At 31.2% G+C, this 20,486-nt stretch overlaps 1 long non-coding RNA gene across 1 annotated transcript in view; it reads right to left on the minus strand.

Annotated features, from left to right (window-relative positions):
* Positions 1-18,614: 18,614 nt before the first annotated feature.
* Positions 18,615-20,486, minus strand: part of LOC142322258 (uncharacterized) — a 69,690-nt gene continuing 67,818 nt past the window's right edge. Inside the window, exon 2 of the long non-coding RNA XR_012755812.1 lies at positions 18,615-18,828. This is a non-coding gene — a long non-coding RNA (uncharacterized LOC142322258). The remainder of the gene's footprint in view (positions 18,829-20,486) is intronic.

The raw sequence follows: 20,486 nt of genomic DNA on the forward strand, positions 1-20,486 counted from the left end.
TTTATTCTGATTACAATGATTCTATCGCTATGCGTTTTGAAATACTCTATTCTCTTCCCTATCTTCTTGTTCATTATGAAACCTACTCCTGCCTGCCCATTATTTGAAGCTGAGTTAATTATTTTAAAATCACCTGACCAAAAGTCGCCTTCCTCTTCCCACCGAACCTCACTTATTCCTACTACATCCACATTTATCCTATCCATTTCCCCTTTTAAATTTTCTAGCCTACCAACCTTTTTTAAACTTCTAACATTCCACGCTCCGACTCGTAGAATGTTATTTTTTAATTTTCTGGTGACCCCTTCCTTAGTAGTCCCCACCCGGAGATCCGAACGGGGGACTAGTTTACCTCCGGAATATTTTACCAAGGAAGGTGCCTCCATGCTTGCTATATGAAAATGCAGAGCCACATTTTCTTGGAAAAAAGCAGCTGTAGTTTTCCATTGCTTTCAGCTGCGCAGTACTCAGAGGACTGAGTGATGTTGATATGGCCGTTTAAGTCGTTCTGACTCACGCCCCTAACAACTACTGAAAGAGCTGCTGCCCTCTTTCAGGTTTCATTCCTTAGTCTGGCTCTCAACAGATACCTCTCCGATATGGTTGCACCTTCGGTCCAGCTACTCTGTATCCCTGAGTACTCAAGCCCCCTCACCAACGGCAAGGTCTCATGATTCATAGAGGAGGTTATTAGGATTACAAATTATTAAATAATAAGCAATATTATAGGCCTATCAAAGTACCATGACGTATCAACAAAACGTAACATACAATATTTTACTTCAAACTATTATTTTTACTGTTTATGATTGGTAGTCGATTGATTCTCTGAAAAATACAAATTATAAGTTACCCTAAAGTGCTTTAGAAGTTACTTTATTAGTTATTGTTTCTATTATAATTGGCAGTAGACTGCTGCTATAAAAAAATACAAATTATTAAGAAATGCTGTAGGCCTAACTATTCTTAAGTATAAGTGTTACTTTAGTCTATTATTTCTGGTATTTACAATGTGAAGTTCACTGCTTCTTTATACACTTATGGATTTTAAAAAAACACTCCATACACATAAATTTTTCCTCACAAGTTAAACACTTAAGATTAACTTGCGGTGTCTTCTTAGCAGCAGTATTTCTAACAAATATTTTAGTAAAATGTACATAACACATTACTCACCTTCCTCTTATATTAATTTGTACAAGTTGATGGTCAGTTATAATTGTATTTGGTGGTTCCTGTGTATTATTTTGAGGTTTTAGATTGAAAATTAGAAGAGTTGCTAACATCTCTCTCAGGAAGTTCAACCTGTTCAAAAACATCACATTCACTTTCTAAATCACTAGACTCACTTTTAGCATTGTTAATATCAAATATTGGGTCATCAGAGTCTGAGATATCGGCAAATTCACTCAAGTCACTATCACTATTATTATTTAAGAAGTCCATAATGTCTTGAGAATTCATTATCAATTATTTGCATTAACAGCAACACACAAGCTACAAAACAACAATCATAACCACAAAAGTTTACTAGCAATGCTAAACACATGGATGCAAAAAGTCAGCTGATTTGTGTAGCTGACAGGGCTACCAGTGTGTTAAATCTTACAACCCAAAGGCATAAAACTTTTACCCCAGCCCAGACCTACACATTAACCCACACAAATCATTGCTAGCATGCAGAATATTGATACACAACATTCTCAACTTGGACAACACATGTGAGACAATATGATACACACAGTCTGGGGTGAAACTATGACTGTGTATATCATTGATGCACATGGTCTGGTGAAAAAAAAAGGGAAATCTATCATGGGCTACTGCAATAACACTGCCATATATGCCTGGCGCTGAAAGTGTTAAATGTAATCCTTCTAATAAAGAACAACTAAAAAGAATCTTATTTAACATTATTGTATATACAAAAATTATTGAAAAATATTTCTAGAGTTATCAAAAATAAATTGCTCACCAGAACTAAAATTTATGTTTAACTGTTAAAAAAATGATTTAAGGATTTCTTAATAACCTTTAAACTGTTAAACATAGAAAAATTGAATTTAGTGGATGCTCCTATCTCAAAATAATTTATTTTTTTGTATGAGATCACTACTTGAGGCGTTCTGTTACTCACTTTTAAAACTAACAGATTTAACATTTTCAGAGTTATTGAAGTCATTTTGATTTGAGTTGTAGTAGCATAAAGTGTTTTTACATCAAAAACATGATTTTTCAATGCTCCTTAAAATGATGTCACAACCCTACTCTTTCCATTTAAATTTTTAAGTTTCTCCCCATGGGGGTTTAGGGTGTGATGGTTTCATTAGAAAAGTAGATCACTTTGAGATAGAAACATTTACTAAATTTCATTTTTATTTGTTTAACAAAATTTATTTATGAATTCTCAAAGTTTATTAAAAAAATTTATAAAAATTGAAAATATCAGCAAAAAATTTTCAACAGTTACATCCCCTCTCAATAAATATTTTGTTGATCCCAGTAGATATTTTATTTAATTTTTTAATTAAAAAAAAAATTGCAAAAAACTTTCAGTATCAGTGTATCAATTAACTCTAGAAATCTCATTTTAGGTTCACATTATGTGTACAATGACATTTTGTTAATAATGACCTCTAAATTACCATAGGTCAATATCTCATGTAATTCAATAAAGACAGTTAGAAGATAAAAGACCCTTTGCCATTATGAATCAATCATCAAGAAATTGACATCATCTATGATCAAGATAATATTTTTATTGAGTTGGAATATGTGATGAAAATGTATTATATTCTTTTGCATTATAATTTATAATGAATAAGGACACATTATGAATAAATGTGTAAAATCAAAGAACGTAGCTAATAATGCTTTATAATTTTATTATTGAATCAGCAGCATTAATGAAAAAAAAGTTAATATTAATATTAGTAGTTTTATCAAAGAAAAATCAAAAAATGCTACATCCCAAGAGAAAAAAATGAGTAAAATAAATTATACACTAATTTACTCTTAAAGAAATATTTTGTATTGAATAAAAATTATTACACTCAAGTGGTAGAAATAACATTATTATATAGCAACAGTAAATTAATGAGAGTTTTGATTAAATTTCATATATTACTTATGAAGTGAACGTACCAGTTTAGGGTGGGTGGCAAGCATTTAGAGTATTTTCAATACTCTAATCTTAGCTTGATGATCATTAAAAAAAAAAAATATATATATGTATGTATCTTATACGTAAATGCAAAAGTTTATGGTGGGTTTTGTATGTTTGTCTGTTTGCAACAGCATCACATGAGAACCAACTGACTGATTGCTTCCAAATTGTCAGGATATATTTGTTATCCTAGGGAAGATTTTAGCCATAGATCAAGGCCTTAGCCCCCAAAAATGTTCATTCATGCAATTACATTAATTTGAAAAAGTAGATCTTCATTCAACTGTATGTAACTAATTCCTTTCTAAATAGAAAAAACTTTAGAAAAAGAAACTTTTAGAAAATGCCATCGCATCCCTTTCTTCATTGAAAGGGCCATATATGGAAGCACTATATTATAGTTTTCCAATACAGTACATATGGCCTCAAACATAATTATTTATGCAGAATCTAAAATTCTTTTTCTTCTGTAAAATGTTGATCATGGTAAATTTGTTTATATAACAAATTTGACAACAAGGTTGTAACACTTTCCTGACATTGATTATTTATTCTTATATATAGAAAAATAACAGTACATGAAAAGAATTATCTAAGATTTACATTTTGGGAAGGGGATAATTTACAATGAAGTTTTGTTATAAAATTATCATTATATAATAAAATAAACGAAAGAAAGGTTTAAAAATTCAAAAAATCGATATATTTTTAATTTTTTCTGCCCCTCACCTTCAAAATCATCTTCCAAGAAAATTTGTTGATTTTTCTGTTTACTTTGTTAAATGAAAGAAACTAAAACATCCACCAAAAATAAAACCAATAAAAAATTAGTAAGATTTCATTTTTGTGGAGAGGGTAATTATGATGGTTTAAATAAAACTATTTTTTTGGTTTAAATAAACGAAAATGTTATAAAAAAGTTTTTCAAAATTATGTTTTTAAAACTTTACCGGCTCCCCCACCTTTAATATTGCCCAAAAGTATTTTTTGGGGGATTACTTGCGCTACAACTATGCCTAGAAAGACATTATAAAAAATTCGGTTAAAAAATATGCAATAAATAAAAGCATTAATTTTCTTAAATTTTTGGAGAAGAATTTTGGCGGAATTTTTTTTTAAATAGTAAGATAAGCATACATACATAATGTGAGGTTATGTTTACAGAATTTTAAGAAAATTGACGCTCCACCCCCTTCATCGTATGTAGTTATTGATCGCAAAGTTTTACCTACAAATTACCTAATTTGTACGAGTCAGTACACGATTTCATTAAAATCGATAAATCCAGTTAAACGTAATTAAGCTTCCAATACGCCAACGTACGTACGAAAAATAACCTCCCCAATTTTTTACTACCTTGTACGAAGTAAAGGAAGTATTGTGATCGCGAAAAATTTCAGTTTTCAAATTTCAACGGAATTATCCATTTTGACCATCCCTGAATTTATTTTTACCAGTTTCGGCGCGACTTCTATACTTACGTACGTATGTCTCTCGCATAACTCAAAAACGATTACCCGTAGGATGTTAATTTTGGATTTAAGACTGTTGTAACATCTAATTGTGCACCTCCTCTTTTGACTGCAATTGACTGAACCAAAAGTGTTCAAAAAAGCCCAAAATCCAAAACATTTGGATTGGTGACTTTTTCTTAACTGTAAAATAAGTCCTCATTGAGAGCTTTTCAACGATATATCATAAGTATATTTATTTTCGTTGGTTCCAGAATTATAGCAAAATAAAAGTTTAATTAATGAAATATTTGGATAATATAGGGGAATGTATATCCGTTCGAATCAGACTTCATCTCCTTTTTTTTTACTTTTTTTTTTAATTTAAATATATTGATTTATTAATAAATTATTAACCTTTGTTTGTAAAAAAAAATTGCAATAAATATTAATTCAAAATAATAAAAAAAAAAAAATTGAAAAAATATCACACGTTATTAATGAAATAAGATTTTATGTAATTTTCATTTAAAAAAATGTGTATATGTAATTTAATAGGCGTACAAGTAAGTCATTTGATGTCCACATCAGATCTGGTGAAACATCTGATTATTCCTTTTTGGTTTCATTTTGTTGATGGTTACATCATAATAATTAAAAAAAAAAAATAGTATTAGATAGATATAAGACTTACATCTATTTAAAGAGTAATAAAGGGGCTTTTACTCTACCCTAATATTTTAGGCAAGATTGCTAAATTAATAATTTATAAATATTTGATCTCAATAAAAAATATCAGAAGTTATTAATGAAATAAATAAATAGTACTTTTAATTTTTTTTTAAATGTCTATGTAATTTAATAGGCGTACAAGGAAGTCATATGGTATCCACATCAGATTTTTTAGAAATGTTGTGCTACTTAAATAGAAATTTGAATGTTAATGAATGATAATAAATATGCATATAACACAACTAGTGCCTGCTTCATTTTGCTCAATATATTTATGGCTTTAATCTCGAGAATCATGAATTCTTCGAAAAATCACAAGAGGTAAAAGTTGTTTCATTTTTATCGTTTTATGGAATGCCAACATTAAAATTTGAAAAAAGCGCATTTTTTAAATGTTGTTTGTCTCCTAATGTAGCGCCCTCCCCTTTTGCTTAAGACAATTTAAGGTAGCTTATGTTACTTCCAGACTAAAGACCAGTTACTACCCAAAGTTGGTAGTAATTGATTGATTCTGTGAAGCTACAAAAGGGAATAAACATATAACAATTAAACATATTACAATTCAGCTCAGAATTTCACAACTTACATAGAACAAATTTCCCTTGTATGGTCGGCAGACTGGTGTAGCCGCGAGGCTTAACGCACCAGGTATCGTGTCAACCGGGCGTTCGGGTTCGAGACCCAGCCAGGCCGAATTGCTTTTTTTAAACTTTAAATATTTTTCATTTATTTAATTATACCTCTCACCTCTGACGTCACAAGATAGCAGTAGATTAGAGAATTGCTTGGGGTATAGGTACGAATTTCCAAACTCTTTTTGCAAATATTGTTATTTTTTAATTATTAACAAATACGCATAAGAAAAATATGATTTTAATTAGGCGAAATCTCGAGATACTGGGAGTGACTTTGCTCTTCAGCTTCACCCCTTGATATTTTAAGCTGAAAATTTAATGCCCTATATATAGAAGTAATCTGACCATGTTTGGTCAAAATAAGGTATAAAGGAGATATAAGGTGATTAAAAGACCAACATCGAACACACGTACATACGAACATTAACATCCGAAAAATTTCCACCCGGTTTTTTTGGGTTCCTTAGGTGTCAAAATGTCAAGATCTGGTGAAAATCGCACTTGCACAAATTAGACCGATTACAATTCTTTCCCTTCTAGAGCTGTAGGTTTGCTATAGCGCATATTTTTTTTCCGTATTTTTTTATTTTGTAGATAAAATTCTTCTAGACTGCCCTTTCTAATCTTTAACACGTAATCTAAGTGGAAGATCGTTTTAAAATTAAAAATACATTAATTCGATAGAAATTTGAATATATTATCCATCTTTTATTATGTCATCCATTATTACAGTTGCACAGGGGTTTAAAGATTGATGTCGTTCTGCTACTCAAAATATTTTTACAAAATTTAAGAAAGTTAACAGGAAGATAAAAATCTAGTGTTGTGTAATATTATCCAGTTTTTATAAAAGATTTGTTCAGAATAAAGTAACATTTTAATCAATATTTATACTATTATGTTAGAAATTTTAAGTATTTATAAAACGGCAATGTAATTTACTAAAGGTATGAAATTAACATTTAAATACTTCGTCAAAAACAGTCAATATGGCGAAAATTTCAACTTGGACATGAATTGTAATGTTCTGTAAGTATGGACAAAAATCCAAAGGAGAACTACACAAACAGAGTGACCTTGAATGCAGTAATTTAAGGGAACGGAAAATTTTGAAAACTAAATATGAATAAAGCTATCAAAATATTATATGATTTTTCCGACTATTAATAATAAAAATTAAAAGTTAAAAAAAAATATATACATTTTTTAGAGGTGGGTAATAATTTTTTTTTAAATATTCAAATCTTGGTTAAGATTAACAAATATACTTAAGTAAAATTTTCTTTAAAGTTTCTTTCAGTAAAGAAAAAGAATATTTTCAGAAACCTTTCTGCATTTTAGGTCCGGAGTCAATTATTTGAAAAAATTGTACACATTTCTTGATAGTTCTATATATGAAGTATAAACGTTAAAAATATTTAAACCAAAGGGAGATAGAGAAAAAAAAACAAAAATACATATATTTCAGTTTTAAGAGACGGGGGTTGATTTTTTGAAAAATATTTTTAGATTATTTATGTATGCATTGCAGGTAACAAATTTGCTTTAATAAAGTTTTTTCTAAAATGCCTCGAAGAAAATCGAAATCGGTGTTTCTTGATATCCCTTAACCAATCCCTATCCCTTAGCCCTTAACCAATTTTGAAAAAAAAAAAAAATATGGCTAAATTTGAAGAAAATCGGTTTAGTCAATTTTGATGTATAAGACCAAAAAAACAATGCTACAAACATAATCACATATGTTTGTTTTTTTGTCTAGATGAACTAGTTGGACCCTAAAATTTAAAAATTTCCAAAAAAACCGATACTCAATTTTTGACATGATCAACATATTTTTCCATTTAGCTATTCTAGCTATATAAAAGGTGAAGGTAAAAACTCCAGGAAAGGGTAAAACTGTTGATCCAAACATACCCGAGCTGGCTGCGAGTAATGAAATAAAACTGTGATTAAAACTGTGACCCCCTTTAAATTGGTTTAAATTTAAACCAATTTAAAGGGGGACCTTTTTAGCATTATTTAAAACCGTTTCATATAGTTTAGAAATGAAATTAAATATGATGGAAAAGCAGGAAACTTTTATCATTTTTTTTTCATATTTTTAAGATGAATTTTAGCATAAAATAAAATTCTACGTGTTCAGATAGTGAATATAATAACAGTATAATTTATCATTTTCTATTGTTATTATCAAAGAAGTTGTGATTGGTTTCAAACTCACAGGTTCCTAAGCTGACCCATATGGTCCCCTGGGAGGCCACAGGAAAAGTTTTCAGAACTGAGGGGCACAAAAACTACCAAGGGAAAATGAAATAAGTCAGTCGTCAGCATAAATGTACACGATAGCCGATCTCAGTTAATCTTTCTAATATATCCACGAATAGGCTTTTAATAAATCTGTCCACAATATTACCATCATTCGTCGCCCATTCGTAAACAGCGATCTCGACATTCGTAATTGTTCGGCAGCACAGTCCACTTAATAACGGCTGTACCATCAGTTTGTTGTACTTGCGAAGCATTCCTGCCATATCAGTAATTTTATTTTGATGAACTACGATTTGAATGTAAGTTGATGTTTATTTATTTTACTTTACCGTATTTATTTTATCTTGTCAAATTATGGGTAAATAACGATTGCCCACGTTCTAAGGGTTCGATGATGTTACACTCTTCAATTAGTTTGCATATGGGTCTTGAAAGTAACAGTTTATAATTACATTTACGTGGATTAAATGTCCTTTGCTTTTTTATTTTTTGTTTTTTAATCCGTTGTATGTGATATTATTTTATTGTATTTTCAAGAAATTCTAGTCGTGTGCGGCATATGGATGCTAAATTAGATGTATCTCATTTCATTTATTTGCATCAAGCAATGTTCATATTACAAATAGGATCCAATATAACAATAATATTTACAAATATATAAATAAAAACTGTAGCTAAATAAAGATTAAATTTAAAAAAAATCATTATTATTAAATTTTTTACAATAATAACTAATATAGTAAATTCTATTTCATCCATTGTACGGGATGTGTGAGAAAAGTAATAAGACTGGTAACACTGCGAACGATCTGGCAACGCTGTGTCTACCGGTCTGTGCTAGACCGGTTTGTTCATCCCTTCTTCATGCTCAGTACGAGTTTCAACTCCGTTTAGCCAACACATTATTTTTCACAGTGCCATCAGTGAAGTTGCGTTTTTGTTGTGTGTTGCGAAAATGGAGCATCGGAATTTATAGTAACGTTGTGCAATCAAGTTTTATGTTAAACTTGGGGAATCCGCGAGTGTAACCCTTTGAAAAGGTGAAACAGGCCTACGGGGAACATTGCTTATCAAGAGCACAAGTTTTCCGCTGGCACAAATCATTTTTGGAAGGCCGAGAACACGTTGAAGATCAGCCTCGCTCAAGGAGACCTTCAACTTCAAAATCTGACGAAAACGTTGAGCATGGGAGGGTTCTTGTGAGATCAGACCGTCGTTTAACAATAAGAATGATGAGTGAACAGACGATTTGGACATGCGAAAGGTTTGTGCGAAATCGGTTCCGTAAAACCTCACAACGGAACAGAAGGATAATCGAAGAAACGTGTGCGTTGATCTTCTTCAGAGGATTGACAATGACCAAGAATTCTTCAATCGTGTGATAACAGGTAATGAATCCTGGATATTTGAGTACGATCCTTAAACAAAGCGGCAAAGCGAAGAGTGACCGAAAAAATGTCAAATGAGCAAATCAAAGATCAAAACCATGCTGATTTGCTTTTTTGACAGTAGAGATATCGTGCATAAAGAATTTGTTCCTCCAGGACAAACTATCAACCAAGTGTTTTGCAAAGGTGTCCTTGAAAGACTCAGGAAAAGCGTGATTTGCGTGACACCAGACATTGCAGACAAGTGGATGCTTCATCATGACAATGCCCCGTGTCACACGACCATTTCCATCGGGAAATTTTGGACCTCAAAACGCATTCGTACTATTCCTCAACCCCTTATTCACCTGATTGGAGTCCTTGTGACGTTTTCCTTTTCCCGAAATTGAAACATGTCATAAAAGGACGCCATTTTGGAACTCTGGAGAACATTCAAATGACTGTGACCGACGAGTTGAAGCCTTCCAGCGCTGCTACTAGGAGTGGGAACAACGACTCCGCCAGTGTATAGCTGCCCAAGGGAACTACTTTGAAGGGAATAATATTGTTTTTTGAAAAAAATAAAAACTTTGGTAAGTAAAAAGTCTGTGTCTCATTACTTTTCTCACACACCTCGTAATGTTGTTTTTTCAATTTATCTATGAAAGTAAACAATCAATAAACCTCTTTCAATTTATCTATGAAAATATTAGAAAAATGTATTTAGCTAACAGACCTCTACATTAAGTACTCTGATTTTAATTAAGTATTGTATTTGAAGCCATATTTTGCAGATAATAAGTGACGCATTCATTAACCAATTACGAATAAAAAATGTTATAAGAGTAGGTATGTAACCAATAATTGTTGTTTTACGGTAAGTGAGATAACTTACTAATATTAGTTTATATTTTTTCAACATTCATTAAATCGCCGGCCACCGTGGCCCGAGTGGTAGCGTCTCGGCCTTTAATCCGGAGGTCTCAGGTTCGAATCCCGGTCAGGCATGGCATTTTTACACTCTATAAAAATTGTCATTCATCTCATTCTCTGAAGTAATACCTAACGGTGATCCCGGAGGTTAAAAAAAAAAACATTCATTAATCCTTTATATACCGAACAAGCTGTTAGTAATACATTTGATGACAAAAAGTATTGTAAAAAGAAAACATTTTATATTAAAAATTTCCTTATCTATAATAAATATTTTGAAAATAAAAAAATAAGTTGTATCACCAAGAGAAAACAATTGCACTATTATAATGTAAGAACCCGTTTGAAAAGTGCTGCATTTTGTGATAAGACTTGCCTATTTCAAAATTTATCAATATTGATCATTTAGTACAATAGCAAAATACAATTTTAATTTTAAATTTATTATTTATGTATTCTGTTTCCGTTCTGAAGAAAAACGGTTTTATTTAATCACCAACTAAAAACAAGATATCAATGTTTTTAAATCTCGTATATATGTACGAATATATATAAAAATTTTATATATATATAAATTCTTGTTTGTACCGTATGTGTTTTGTTTGTTCCTACACCATTCATCTGAATGCGGTGAAACTTTGGTAAGTTGTGCGCACGCCCGCGAAGGTTTCTGAATTACTTTGAACCCGCTAGGTGGCTCTGGGATCGAGATATTTGGAAAAATTGTATTTCTAGACCGATTTGGCTCATATTCAGAATATATATTAGTTAAGTGAAAAGAAATATTTTTGAAAAAATGGATCAGCTACATGACGCTGGGGTTGAGATACTTAGAAAAATTGTATTTATGGACCGATTTGGCTCATATTCAAAATAAACATTAGTTACGTGAAAAGAAAAGTTTTTGCAAAAACTCTACCCGCTAGGTGGCGCCGGTGTCGAGATATTTACGAAACAAACGAACAAATATATAAACAGACTTTCTTCTTCTATATATATATATATATATATATAAAAGGCAATGGTCGTATATGTCCGCTATAAACTAAAATCTACTAGACCGATTAACATGCGGGAAAAGGGAAATTTCGGAAAAGAGAAATAGGGTAAAAAGGAAAAATGGAAAAGGGAATAGGGGAAAAGTGAAAAATGGAAAAAGGGATAAAGTGAAAGGTTAAATTTTGTGATGTTCAGTAATGTTCATTTTTTTAATGTTTTATCAAAACTTAAATTGTATTCATTTAAACTATATATACACATACAGTCCGTTTCACAGGAAAGGTGACTAATGTAAATAAAATACAAGACATTGTTTATTTTTAGTTTATATGAGATTTTATTCTCTTTGTGAGTCAATACACAACTGGAAACGTTGGAAAAATTGTTCGAAACAATTCTGATACTCCTTTGAAATTGCCTGTAGTACCATGGTGATAACCCACTGGATATCTGAAATCGTGTCAAAACGATGAAAACACTCGAAATACTGAAAATACCATGTTTCATCACCTGTTACAATGCAAGAATTAAGTCTGAGTCCCCGCGGCCGATCTTTTCATGCCTCTGCAGTGTTCCACTCTGCAATCTTTTTGATCGTCAGTGAGTGAGTAGGGCACAAAACAAAGCGACAACAGATCTTCTTTTTGCCCAAATTTTCAGTTAGAATGCGATGCGCAGTTGTTTTAGGAATTCTAGTGATCTTTCCAATTAACATGGTAGATGCACAACAATGATTTCGAAGAATTTCAGCCACTTTTTGAAAATTTTCTTCTACTCGAACTGTCGATGATGCTCCTGGACGTGGATCATATTCAATGCTCTCTATCATCACGAAAATTTGCATACCACTTAAAAACGTTTTTACGTCTCATTGCTTCACTACCATAAACAGTTTGTATCATTTTAAAAGTGTCTGTAGCACTTTTACCGAATTTAAAACAAAACTTAATGTTTCCACGTTGCTCCATTGCTCCTTTCACGACCGAAGTTCAAAACATACGTTAAAGTTTTGGTTATTACAAGCAGTCTGTGATGCCAGCGCTGTTAAATTTAAAACGGAAAGTAGTCGGAATATAACCACGCTAGTTAATTCATGCATCCGTTCACAGATCGCAATAGTAGTTACGCTAATATAAAATCAGTCGCCTTTCCTGTGGGACGGACTGTGCATATACTGAAATCTAGCAATAGCAAAGCATTGCCGGGTCTGGTATTAAGTAATAACACTTTGTAACGATATTATGCACAATAAATTTGGAAACTAATCATAAATCGATTCATTGTATATAAAAGTTATACTATGATTATAAGAAAAGATCAATCATAAAACATATAATCTAATATTAGACGTGTATTAATTGCATCGTATGAGATATAAACTTTAATCGCTAAAAATGGGAAGTGCTATATAATAACGAAGAAAAACTTATTTTTGTCTGTTGTTATTTAATCAACGAAGAATCAGAAAAGTAATGAAATAACTTGCAATATTTCGTTAAATAATAATACCATATCCCGCTGAATGGAAGAATAAAGAAGAAAACAATTGATGAACCAACCTTGATAAATAACGAAGCAATTCTTCTTACTTAACGTATGTGAGATTTTTAACGATGACCAATCAGTAGAAGAAATGTTTTTTACTAGAAAGTTAATAACAAATATCACAACAAATAGATTTTTTAAGTACTGCGAAATACTTCAATGATAAAAGCATTCCATTAAAAAATATATCTTGTGCTACAGACGAGGCAGCTTCAATGATAGGAAGCTTCAATGATAGGAAGGATTCCTGAAATATTTAAAAAAATCATGTTCCAGCTTTCTTTACAATTCACTGCGTTATTAACAACATTTAATGGCAAAAGATTTACGAGGTCAATTGCACGAATCATTTTCTGCAGTTATAAAACTGTGAATTTTATTAAATCAAATGCTTCGCAAAATCCAAAATCGCCCCTTTCGTCAACTTTGTGAAGACAATAATTATGAAAACATATAATCGTCTTGTATTACATACCGCAATACGTCATATGTCATAGGGAAATTGCTACGTAGATTTGTTATACTTAGGAAAACTTAAAGAATTTTTTGAAGAAAGTGCGATTAGAGAAAAATTCTTGCTCTAAAACTAATATATTTTATTTATCCGATATATTTGATAAATTAAATTTTGTTAACAAGCATCTGCAAAGAAAATACTGAAATTTTATATCAGACAGAAATTTAATTAGTACATTCTTGATTGAACTTTTACGAAGCAATTTATCACGTCGTGATTTTTTTCATTTTTCTTCTTATCCACTATTGCAGACAGCGAGCAATGTATAGATCTCCAAGTTTATATTCATTACTTCAAGAAAATTACACGAGGAAAAAATAAGACTTCATGATTTATTCGAAACTAGCAGACCCGGAAATACTTCGCTATTGCTAGATTTGAGTATAAGAGGTCTGTTCAAAAAATACGTAGACTGTTTGAATTGCGCGGGTTCAGTTGGTTCCAGTCAAATCCGCTTGGCGTCGCCATGTTTGTAAAGATCAGCTGATTACAACGCAGTTTTTTTATTGCAAATATCATTATTGGTTGCTTAGCTACGCAATTGTTTGTGAAGTGTGTTTTTTTCGTTTGGCGGATTTTAGAATGAGTCACTTGAACGATCAAAGAGTTGCTGTGAAATTTTTTGTTAAACTCGGAAAATTTGCGAATGAAACTTTTCATATGCTCAAGACGGCTTCCGGCGACGTTGCTATGAAGCGTGCGACATGTTTTAAGTGGCATGGAGGTTTTAAAGATGGTCGTCCATTAAAGACGATGAGCGTCCTGGACGTCCTTCCACGTCAACTGACGACTCACACGTAGACAAAATTAACACTCTGGTTCGGGCAAATTGACGTCTGACCATCAGAGAAGTTCATTGAAGTTCTCAAACGTCAGCGGGACGCTATCCGGTAGAAAAGGCCAGAAATGTGGAAGAGTGGTGACTCGTTTTTTCATCACGACAACGCTCCAGCCCATTCAGCTCTCAGAACTTCTGATTTTTTGGCCAAACACTCGATCACTGTTCTTCCCCACCAACCCTACTCACCTGACCTTGTTCTTTGTGACTTCTTCTTGTTCCCAAACTTAAAAGATGTTTGAAAGGAAGAATATTTGAGACGATTTCCGAGATTGAGGCAAATGCGACGAAGGAACTGAAGAACATCACAAAAGCAGCGTTCCAGGATTATTTCCAAAAGTGGAAACACTGTTGGGATAAGTGTGTGCGTCGGGGAGGAGATTATTTTGAAGGGGACCCAGACAAGTAACTTCTAAATAAAGTACATTTTGTTTTATGACGTTAGTCTACGTATTTTTTGTACAGACCTCGTGTATATATATATATATATATATATATATATATATATATATATATATATAGTTTGAATGAACATAATTGAATGTTTGATAAAACATTAACAAAATGAACATTGCGGAACTTCACAAAATTTAACCTTTCCCTTTTTCCCTTTCTTCCATTCCCCCTTTTCCCTTTTCTTTCCCCTATTTTCCTTTTCTCATTTTCATGTTTATCGTATTCCATTTTCCCTATTCTCCCTTCCCATTTTATTTCCTTCCATTTCATTCTACAATTTCTCTTTCTATTGTTTCTCTCTTCCCCATCCTCTTTCCTCTTTTCCCCTTTTCTTTTTTCTCCTTTCTCCTTTCCATTCTTTTTTTCCCGTTCTTCCTTTCCCCGTTTTTTTCTTTTTTCCATTTTTCCCTTCTTCCCTTTTTACCTTATTCCCTTTTACCTTTTTTCCCGCATTTTTCAATGTTGTATTGAAAAACATACAACATTAATAAACTTTCACCATGATTTTTAGGAAAAAGTTGTTAACTGACACAGCCGATCTCCATTTCTTGGAAAATATTTAAAATTCCGACGTAAAAAAAAAGATTCCATTTTTCAATATTTTGCGACTTCAGTAAAGCATTTGATTTAAATACGCATTTTTTACTTATTGAAAAACTTAGAAGCTATGATATCAGAGCAGCTGTTTACAATTCTTTGAGGTCATATCTTACAGACTAACGAGCTGTTCGAAATTTCATCATTTGATAAGAATACAGGTGTAAAATTTAGATCCTCACTTCAAGATGTAGAACGCGGAGTATTTCAGGGAAGCGTCCCTTTATTATTTTTTTATCGTTTAATAATGAACTTCTCAAAATTTTGAGCCGTTTATTTTAACAATTTTTCCAGACGACACAAACCTATCTATATCTGAAGACAAAGGAAATTGAAAATTGTACGATTTCAGCTCAAAATATTATTCACTGGATGGATTGTATTAACTCTAAATAAAAATAAAGCCATTGGATTATGCTTCTCAGGTGGACTGAACATTATTGATCCTTTGGATAAAATTCCTATTAATGAAAACGATAGTATTTCTGTTGCTCACAAGAAATTTTTGGGTGTTTTATTAGATGACAAGTTCTCCTGGGATGAACAAATTGGTTTTGTTTGTAAGATTAAACCCTACTGTTTTGGTCTGAAGTCCCTTAGTATAACGTTAAGCTTGTGATCATCATTAGATATTTGTTTTGCCTATATATATTCTCGTACAATGTCATCTTTTGTGTCCCTGAAAAGTCAGATCGAGTAAAACGCTGTATACAAAAATGGGATATTTAATTATTATCTGGAGTCCATAAGCATGAATTGTTTACACCGATATTTAAAAAAATAAATAAGTATTTTAAATTATCCTAGTGTTATATTTATGAATGTGAAATCAGTGGCAAAAAAATTGACCACTTTTTAAAAAAAATAACAGTATTCATTTTTATTATATCAGACAATGGAAGGGTTTTCGTATAACTCAACACTATACTTCTGCTTACGAGAAAGGACCTTATTATCTTCCGTTGTCATAATTAACAAATAGCCGATCATTTAAAAGAACTTCCCATCAATTTATTTAATATACAATTACAATTACTTACTTTCACAGAAATAATATTACTTTACGCCTAAACATTGTTTATTATCTACTGTTGTATATCTATTGTCTATTACATACATTTAAATGTATTTTTTTTTAAACAAAATTCTAAATTAATAATAGATTTTGATAATAGAAATGTAGTATCTTACATTTTTTAATATGAGTATCGTTTTGTTAAAACAGTTTTATTTATATTACAGAAATTTTTGTTTATTGAACGGGATATCTGCGAGATTCTTAGCGTACGGTTTACAATTTCATTGTAACTTTTTTTTATATCACTGCGTTTATTGTTTAATTTTTTTTATGAATTACTGATTGTTATCTTATGGATTTATTATTAAAATTTATTGCTTTTCTAGAACAAATATACACTTTTTCTAATTTTTCTAATTTCTCGGCCATTTTTTTTTTTGTTGGCAGTCATATGACTGCCATTCACTACATATCATATTTTTCCTTCTTTAATAAAACTAGTATAATGACCTTCACGAATCGAAGATCCGTGATGTAATATTGCACTTATTACTTTGTAAGTTAACTCTGTGATGGTCGGTGAGTAGATCACACCGGGGTGGGTCTCCATCTGTCCTGCGATAAATCTCTGTTTGTCCCAATGGCGGGAAGGCGGCGGCTGGTGCCCAAGTTGTCGTGCGCAAGTCTATCAAGGTGTGTTTAAGGACGATGCCAGGCAAGTCAGGTGGGATGCGTCCACGAAAGAGAGGTGGACGCATCGTTTGATAACGTGCATTCAGCCGCGGGCCGGGAGGAAGTTTGGCGAACTGGGATTCTGGTTGACACAATTCCTGACCGGCCATGGGGGTCTTTCGTTCATATCTGTATGGACGAAGAAGAGTTGAAGACCCCTTATGTCCCTACTGTCGAGAGTTAGACACCGGAACCCGTGATATTCCAGTACCCGCGGTGGGTCGAGGAACGCCGCATATTCGGGTTCCACGGTTCATCATATGAAAACAAAACGTTGTCTCGGAAAATTCAAGTTTTTTTTTTAAAGTATTCTTTATTACTAATCTAATTGAACTGAAATATAATGTTTTCACGCTTATTTGTTTCCCCATTTTCATTTTACTGTTAGGTTAGGTCATGTTTAGAACTGTAAACGTAGTTCGTTGACTTCTCCGTCTGCAGACTCTTACCGACGAAGTTCTAACGAACTCTGTGATATATATATCCCAAAAATATGTATATTTGAAATGTGGTGCTATAGGAGAATGTTAAAAATCAGATGGGTGGATAAAGTGACAAATGTAGAGGTGTTGCGGCAAATTGATGAAAAAAAAAGCATTTGAAAAAATATAGTTGAAGGAAAAGACAAACTTATAGGCCACATATTAAGGTATCCTGGAATAGTCACTTTGATATTGGAGGGACAAGTAGATGGAAAAAATTGCACAGGCAGGCAACGTTTGTAATATGTAAAACAAATTGTTAGGGATGTAGGATGTAGGGGGTATACCGAAATGAAACAACTGGCACTAGTATAGGGAATTTTGGAGAGCTGCATCAAACCAGTCAAATGACTGAAGACAAAAAAAAATTTTATCACATCCCATTCAAACCATAATAATATAAGTTTTGAAGTTAAATTTCATTATAAATTAGCAGTTCATCGTAATATTTCAAATGTCATGCAGTAACGTCCTTGATCTTTTAATTCTCTACACATCAGATTAGAACATCCAAGAAACAATAATTGTAAGAACATTTGGAGACAAATGATGGGTCAGATGATAATTCTTAGAAAATGAAAATATCCAAAAATATTTTACAAGACTGGCACCACATACAGCAAGTAGTAATATTTAAGGTGATTACAGAATAGGTCCCCTTGACTCAGTCAGTGTCTACTTCCACTATAACTAGACTATCAGTAGTTACATATTTTATTATAAATAAAGATGTTATATAACCATAGATTATCCCTTATTATAAATGTTCTCTTTTTTTAAATTCTATTTGCTAAAGCTTTAACCAATCAATAGTTAAGAAATATAATACTGACACACATGATAAAAAATTCAGAAAGATTTAAGTAAACAAGTAACACTTATGCTTATCTAATAAAATAATATCCATATTTTAATCTGCTTCCAAGTTTTAACAACCAGTTATTATACTGAATTTACACAAAACTTCTGTGATGCAGCTATTAAGAGTAATTATAATAGTTATTTGGTCTTCTTCTTCATCCCTTTAGTCTGTGCAGCTGATTCTGATGCCAATCCCTCCATGATTTTTCCTCTTCTTACCTTTCCTTGGATCTGAAATCATAATATTTCTTTCATGATAACCTATTTGTAAGTATCTTTTAAAAGTGTTGTAATCAATAATCTCTAATCTACTATTATCTGTTTACTTTCAATTACAAGTTTTCAATACTTAACTCTTTTACCATAGTGCTTCATTCTTTATCATATCCGGTGTAACCCTTAAGAGAAGGTAAGAAACTAATCTCAATTTATACCTGTCATGTGCAGATATTATCCATGTCTTGTCTCCATATATTTATTTATTCTTATCGCATATAGGAAAATTTCCCTTTTGCAAGGAAAAAATCTTGCTCACATTTATACAAAATAAAAAGAATAAACATTACTGATTAAATAATAAATACAAAATACATTATAATAAAAGTAAATGTCAATGTTTGATGATTAATTATAAAAAAACAACACTAGAAAATTTCACAAAAATTTTAGCATAGAACTTAAAAAACCCAACTATAATGATAGTTAAAAACAAATCATAAACTAAAGTCCAGCCGCTAATGCTACTTTTATGACAAAAGGATGTTAACAGTACAAATAATATAAGTTCATTACATGACCACTTTCTTTCCATAACTAGAAATAGAGCATAAAGTATCAAAAAATGCCTTTTTTTTCTTTTAGTACCTTTATAAAATTAAAGTTACAAGTTCATAATCTAATTAATGAATCAGATTTATACCATTTCATTAAATCTCATTCGCTTTAAAGTAACAAGATATATTAATCATAAGACAAAGAGAATATTAAAAATAATAATAACATCATTTCAAAGCTAGTACAAATAGTTCAAAATAAAATCATTATAAAAATAGCAGACCTTTTCTTTTATTTACCAGAAGTACAGAGTATAAGTTAATTAAAAATTGTATTTGTACATCTTTATTGATATAAAATAAAACCAATACTCAACAAAATAAAACAACTAGTTTGTAAAATACTTAATACATCAAATATGTATCGCTTCAATAAGTTTTATCATATAAGAATAACACTACTGAAAACCAGATAAATACAAAATGAAACAGCAAAAACAATGTGTCAGCAGTGCCAAATTAAAAACAATCTCAAAGGAATACTTAAAACTTAACAGCATTATTAAGCAGGATAAATAAAAACACAATAAGGATCATAAACCGAAACTGCTGACATGTTACAAGAAAATATTAACAATGAAGGCAATACAAAATAAATAAATTTCAGAATTACCATTAACAGGTCAAAACATAATCATCTTATAATGGCTATTCTCTCTCTTAAAACCAAAAATACAGCATTATAAGGTGAATCAATAAGTATATATTTTCATTATTATAAGACAATAATATTATAAGAAATGTAGAATAGTAAAACATAAACAGTGCAAAGAAATATAAATTAACAAATGAGATAAAGACATTTTACAAAGATAATCGCCAGAAAAAATATGACATAAAATAAAATGTCTTATTCTAGCCTACTGCTGAAAATGATTACTGCATTACTTTGTCCAACAGATATTATAATTAACAAAAGCTAGTATTAATAATTAACATATAATTATTCCACACTAATTTTAAAAGGGTTCCAATTTTTTTTTATATTTAAAAAAGAAATGTATTGAAAAGTAAAATTATGAAACTTCACAGATTTTTATACATTATTAGAGTCAA

Source organism: Lycorma delicatula, chromosome 1 (genome assembly GCF_047948215.1).
Source record: "Lycorma delicatula isolate Av1 chromosome 1, ASM4794821v1, whole genome shotgun sequence".
NCBI classification, from domain to species: domain Eukaryota; kingdom Metazoa; phylum Arthropoda; class Insecta; order Hemiptera; family Fulgoridae; genus Lycorma; species Lycorma delicatula.